Consider the following 7,565-nt stretch of genomic DNA (forward strand, 5'->3'; position numbering starts at 1 on the left):
TTTAATGAAAAAAGTATCAAAAGGAAGCTTGAAATTGAACTCTTTTCTTGCAACAATTTTCATTTCATGCATTCCAATTTGATTCAAGGTTCTTTGAAGTCTTAGAATCACTATTGTAAAATGTTGACATTTTTATCCCATGAAAGAACAAAAATAAATACATTTTAGAGAAAATGAATTTTCTGTAATATAGACATATGGTATTAGCATGAGATGAAATCGCAAGTGATCTGTAATGTCTTGCAATGATAGAACAAGCTTTTTGTACTGTGTATTATATAATAATTAAAGTAAATAGAATAACTAAAGTACCATTTAAGAATGAAAACATGCAGTTTTCTCCGAATGCCTGGATACCTATAGTTTTTTTTTTATCCTAAAATATATTTATTGATCAATTTTCAATTAGAAAATGCATACCTGGTGCTTTTATTCACATATCCCAAAAATATATCTGAAATTTCATAATTTTCCCTCAATAATATGATTCACTTTAACGATGAACTTTAAAGAAATACCATGCACATTACTTTGTGAATTCAGAGATAATTTTTGTAAGCGGTATGAATTACTTAAAGCACTTGTCAAATATTTTTAAAAATCCGTAATTTTATGAAAAACATTATCTACAACCTTGTGTATTAAACCATAGAATAAAATAAAGGTTGTTGTAAGCATATTTTAAGAGAAATTTAGGGTTGAAATTCAAAAACGGCGATGACGGTTCACGGTAGCTCAGTCGGTAGAGCGCTCGCTCCGTGATCTGGAGGTCGTGAGTTCGAATCTCGGCCGCGACTGGCCTAAGTCGATAAAAAAAATGGGTAGCAACTGTTCCTTCGCCATGCGCTCGGCACTTTGAACTGAAAGTTGCGGGTCCTTCGGATGAGACCTGAAAAACTGAGGCCCCATGTCACGGCAGACGTTGGCACGATAAAGATCCCTCACTGCTCAAAGGCCCTGAGTGCCGAGTAAAGGTCAAAATTTGAAGCCCTTCACCGGTATATGGTGACGTCTCTATATGAGTGAAAAATTCTTGAATGGGATGTTAAACTACATACAATCAATCAAACAATCATCAAATACGGCGATATGCATATTTCAAGCGGATTTCGGCGCCATACTGCTGTGACGTCATATGCGACAATTCAGTGATAGCGAGATGAGAAACTGTATACTTTTAACGAAGTTATCAACGACAAATGCAGGGTAATAAGAATAATTCTGAATCTTACATGCTTTTAAATAACTATAGAAGTATGAACTTGTTCTTATTTAAGTATAAACATTTAATAAAAGATGAATTTAAAAATATATGCATGTAAATATTATAAACGGACTACAGTGTAGGTATACATGGTGTAATGATGTTAGTATGAAAATAAAAATTTTAAATCTCGAAAAAAAACTGCTGATTTATTGCACAGCTTGTCAGTTTTAATAACAGTAACTAATGTATGGTTATAGTAGAAAGGATAATTTAGTAAAGATCCCGTTACCTTTTCAAACTATAGATATCATTATCAATTACCCCGGTCCCGCGTTCCCCCTATGATTTCAATGACGATTCAGTCGCTCAAGTATTCACATTATAATTTGGTTTAAGATTATTTAATAAAATGAATTAACAAAGTTCTGTAATTTTATATTTGTGAATAAGGTTGGTTAATACATGTGATAAGATGACAAATTATATAATTATATTGTACAGGCGAGTTTCTTCGTCTTCGCTCGTCTCCCTCCCTATCATTACTGTTAACAGGCTAATTTACCATGTTTACATATATTTTTCGTTTTTTTTTTCCGCTAACAGTTCAAAAAAAGGTTGAATATTCAACTTCATACAGATAAAATCAGTGATTTGGTCGTTCATAACGCAGAAAATCCAGTTTGCATCGAGTACATTTTAGTAAGATTAAGTAAACGTAAATAGCTGATCAGCCATTGTCGCATATGACGTATCATGGTCACGTGATCGCTAACTAATTAAGTTGGATTTTTAACTGAGGGATTTTTATTTTAATCAATAATGTTTAATTACCGCGTTATCTCCACAATAAAACACGAAATTTATAAACTATGATCATAAGGGATATAATACGATTTTAATTTCAAGTAATTTAGAAACATGGGACAAGTCCTTTAACTGGTGATTTTAAGAACCTTGGGATCGGAATACTTGAGGTTTGAAATTGGCTATATACGGTATCATAAAAATAATATACCGTATTTGGCCCAATTTTTAAACTTTAACAAAAGTACAAACCAATTGCACAGAATGACATACAGATAGAATTGACGGAGAAATCACATATTTTCGGCTGATCCACACTTCAGGTGCCTGTGAAAATGGCAGTAAAAATGCGAAATTCGATGGTCTGAATTTCATGTCAAGGAGGGCTATTTACAACAGTTTTAAAAGACTGTTTTGTTGTGGAAATAGTAAGTGGAAATAATGAAGGAATATGTTTGGAACACACATTTAGAAATAATTTGATATGACAGTTTGAAACATGGAGAAATAAATCGAAACAGCGCACTTTTTGTGCGCAATAAATATACACTTTTTTCCATTTGGTAGCACTGCAGCTTCCCCGTCTATCAATCTATTTTTTTTTTCGGAGAGCAACAGTTCTACAGCTAACTGGAAGGATAGACTCTGGCAAATTCCAGCCGTTGGAGAAAACGGAAAAGTTAGAGAAAGCCCCCCCCCCCTCTACACACACACACACACACACACACACCCTCACACACACACACAAAGAAGTAGGATTGTTCTTCCAAGATGGGGCGGTTTGTGTGTTTTTTTTCTTTTTCTTTTTGTTAAATTGGATTGTCAATCACCCCTGCCCCTACCCTTGCCCTACCTTTACATACTTTGAAAAAAAAATTGCCACGGGTTTGCATGTTTAATAAGTAGACCGGCCTCTAGATGTCATTCAAATATGAGAACATTTTGTTGAAATATTAAAATATTCCATACAAGTTAATTATCGTTAATACTTAATGCCTGTCCATGCTATCTTTCCAAATCAAAGGTTATTCAGGGAGGGATTCGCACTTTACCAGCAGTGGAACCGGCCATAGAGTACGGTTCGCTATTCGAGTAGTGAATAGCGAATAACCTTCTTACTTCTGATTGTCATTGCTCTGTGCCACGGGTTTTAATAAATACATATTAAAGTTGAATTATTTCTTTGTAATTCGCAGTCATCAACATCGTGAAATTACGAAGCATTTGATATACACGAATGATAAGAGTCATCAATGTAGCAGAACGAATGTGCGTATTTTCATTTTTATGTTTGCTCTTTATTTCCTATTTATTTGCATTAAACAACGTGTACACACCAATGCAGACTTTTAGATATTTCAAACTCAAGATGAATCAGCGTTAAAATAAATTATATCATTTGGAGGGTGTGGTGAGTTTAATGTACAATTATAAGCAGTTTTATTTCCTTCCTAATCCCTTCGAGGAATTGACAGTTAATGAGACTTGTTTTTTTATAAGTATGTTACAACCAAAATTAAGGGTTTCTACAGTTCTGCAATGGGTCGTGAAACTTTAAACATAACACAATTATTAAGTAATTTAGTGTAAGAACGAGTTCAAAAACTCAGACAGCTTTCATATTTTGAAATAGGAATTTTTAGTTAGAAAATTTGAATGATATGGACTCGACAGGAAATGGGCGCTTTTGAAAAGTGAAAACTTCACTGATCCTTCAAATTAATGCTTAGCATAGTTACATGTACCAGTGATACACCGGGCTCCTTTGATATAGGAAAGAGAAGTTATTTTCCTGTCATTGTGATTTGATTTACTAAATATGCAATTAAATATGGATATATGAGTAATTTGATACAAAAGCTTACATGTTTAAACACGTTTTTCTTCGGTACATTTTATATATCTGACTCATTTTTCCATGCATTTCAAATGTTTTATGCTTTATTATTCAATTAAACTAGTAAATATATGTTAAAAGTGGAGAGAAGACCCAGAGACAATATTAATGAACTTTTCACAAAAATCAAACTGTATAAAAATGTAATTGCGCTGCATATTTAGTTTTTTTTAATTAGATGTATAAAGCACGATGGTAAAAAGTCACAATTCTTCATCAAAAAAGTGAAAAAGTTGCTGAATTTGAGGAACTACGAGGGGTTATCAAAAATTAAGTTCGTATACTGATGCTATAAATTTAAAGCTATGTACCCAATGCTTACAAAATTTATTTGTTACAAAAAACAACAAAAGTTTAAGAAGTCTTGGAAATTTTAGCTTGATACGTTGATAATTAGCCAAGTTGTCATAAAATAAAAATACATCGTAAGATCACCCGGAGCTTTCGCCGTTGGGTTTCATGACGTCCGATAACGTCGACGTCATTGATTCTCATTATTCTCTCCCTCTGTCTCAATATACTTTTCTTTATGAGATTCTTTGGAATTGAGTTACGACTGAAACTCATCTTTATACGACTTTACAATGCTATGATTTCAATGTATAATATTGTAAATGGATTCATACATAGGCAAAAATCCTCATTTGATTATGCCAGCATATAATTTGCTTGTCTGTGTACCGCACTTGAGGATCGTTGCTTTTTTGACGTCACTGATTTTGGACACCCGGCCTGTAAATCAACATTGTCGAAAATCGTCTCTTCTCCTGAATCTTTTTCGGTATTTAAAAACAGGTACTTTGGATCCATCTTATTTCTCTGTACTCTTTTTAAACATTTTCTTGGTTTAAGCCAGTTTTTTCCAGGGGATGAAACTTTATAAAATGTTGGAAAAATATTCCTTTTCCCTCCTGACGTCATTTGAACCCCATAATTGTTTGAGCATTTTATAGTACTTTAGAATGAAGTAAAAACTACAAATTTTACTGAGCAATTGTGTCATACCACGTGAGTGAATTAACGTAATTACTAGACGACAAATGCTCATATCAAAAGAGTTTTTCTCCGTTAGATTCGTGTAGGAATAAGTCATTTTTTGAGGTTGCGCCGTCTCGTCGTACTATTGCTTACAAAAACATTAACAGTTTATTAAAAACTAAAACTTATGCTTTATAGTTTACTAGTATTCTATAAATAGAAAAGATAATGCTAACTAAATGATTAAAAATTCATTGATGTACCTCAAGTGGTTTAAATTTTATGGCGCCCGTTTACGAACTTTCTGATTACCCCTCGTACATGTACATTGTTTGCTATCAAGATTTTTTTTAATTAGAATAGAGTATTACATTAGTCCGATTTTCTATGTTAATATTCAGATTCCTGTAACTTTCTATTTTTTCATTGAAATTCTTTTAAGTCTAAAATGAAGATCTTTACTACGGCACACTATGAGGTGATGTATATGGAAATTTTTGAACTCATGTGCAAGAACGTGCACTTAAGTCTGATTGTTATATACCCATTTTACTTTGTTATTTCCCTCCAAAATACTTCGGATAATATGTTTTTTATGTCAATAGTACAAATTTTGAAAGGTTATGGGAAACGGAGCACCAAAAGGGAGGGGGGAATGTTGGGGTACATCTATAACGGTCCCTGTTACAATCAGAACTAGTGGAATTAGAAATGATTTTTAAAGTTTCTCTCCAAAATACAGTATGAGATAATACAGCATACAATGCATGCTTAATCAAATATTTTTAATCACAACTGATCGTGTGAAAACTTTATTTTAAAAATTGTTTATTTTAAAAATTGTTTCCACTGTATACATTTGGTTACCCGTAAACTTTATTCACTTTATAAATAATATACAATAATTGAAGCATAGATCGTCCCTGACTTTTTAAACTACATCGTTAACGGAATCAATATATAAAGGTTTGCGAAGAGAAGCATCCTCACAATGTCAAGGTTTTGTAATTTCGGAACGCCAAACAAACCCTTGACATAAGTCTCTATTTAAAAGTTGGGCTTGTGGTTATACATGACGTAGTGGGTAATTATAAACTAACCAATGAGAGTATATTTTTCAAATTCGTCGTTTTCAAATGGCCCAACTCCAGAGCATATCTTTTGTGATTGTTAGGAGGGCGATCTTCCAAAATGTAATCCCCGATGTTTCATTTAATGTAACTAGTCACAAATGCTACAATATCGACAATTTCCAATTTAAAGACGAGTCATATTTGTTTACAAAACTTACCTACAATAAAACCTGTTCTCTGATTGGTTCCAGTCCTAAACCAGGAACAAATGAAATAGTAGCTTTCTAGCCCAACTTTTAAATAGCGACTTATGTCAAGGGTTTGTGTGGAGTTCCGAAATCACAAAACCTTGACATTGTGAGGATGGGAGAGAAGTAGTTGAAGGCATAAGTCTGACTACTTCTCTTCATGGAAAACGGTTGTTTTTGTGTCAATTTGGCACACCGAGTCTTACTCTATCGAGATACATTGAATAAACAGATCATAAATAAATAAAATAGATAAAAGAAGCTACAGTACTGCAATATGGATTCAAGAGAAAGGGAATAAGGTAAACTGAACACGAGATTAAATGCTTTGAGTATCAAAGTTATTTTTATATTTAATTCAGTGAAGCCTGCTTAATATTATATTGAAAACTCTGTAACATTGCTTAAGATCTTTTAGCATATTCATTAAAATAGATTCAGCGATAATTTTGCATGCATTTTTTCTCAATTTCGCAAGAAGTTTTCTTTTTTACTGGTCTATTGTCTTTGCAATTAGGATTCAGTTGATTGTGTGAAAATAAAGCAACTATTAAGTGTAGATAGTTACTTTCTGAACCAACCATAATATTTAAATTATATATATATATATATATATATATATATATATATATATATATATATATATATATATATATATATATATATATATAAGGGATGTTTTTCAGTTTTGTGTGAGTTATTGGTGTGTAAATCACACAGACTTGCACGTAGGCATATTTTTCATGAAGCACACTAAACTGAAAAACATTCCTTATATTTACATTTTACAAGTTTAAAAGCACCAGTAATATACTCAATATTTGAATTTCTCCCTGCCCTATATCGTTACATTTTTATTTACGTCTCTGTAGTCTCATTGTGACGTCACACTAGCGCGAGTTTCACCGTGTATATTTCTACGCGTGAGTATACACAAAAATGACTTTTAAATCAATTTCACAGTTGGCTTAGAAGAAAATCACAGCAAATATATATATATATATATATATATATATATATATATATATATATATATATATATATATATATATATATATATATATATATATATATATATATATATATATATGAAAATTAAAAATAACAAGGCAACAATGTTAGTAAAACGTAAGCGCTTTCATTATACTTCTTCAGACGTTTTACAATTCAAAACAATTCAAACATGTGACGTTATAACGCTACCTGATGATAACGTCAACAACAATGCAATGACGTCACAATGCTTATAGAGGAAACAATTATAGAGTCTAAGTAAAATTACTTTGTTCATTAATAGCGTAATAAATAATAAAGTCATGAAACAGTCTATATTAAACTATTTAAGGACGGTTTAAAAA

The sequence above is a fragment of the Saccostrea echinata genome, unplaced genomic scaffold, assembly GCF_033153115.1.
Source record: "Saccostrea echinata isolate AGI-Se365-2 ecotype Australia unplaced genomic scaffold, CSIRO_AGI_Sech_v1 ptg000001l, whole genome shotgun sequence".
Taxonomy (NCBI): domain Eukaryota; kingdom Metazoa; phylum Mollusca; class Bivalvia; order Ostreida; family Ostreidae; genus Saccostrea; species Saccostrea echinata.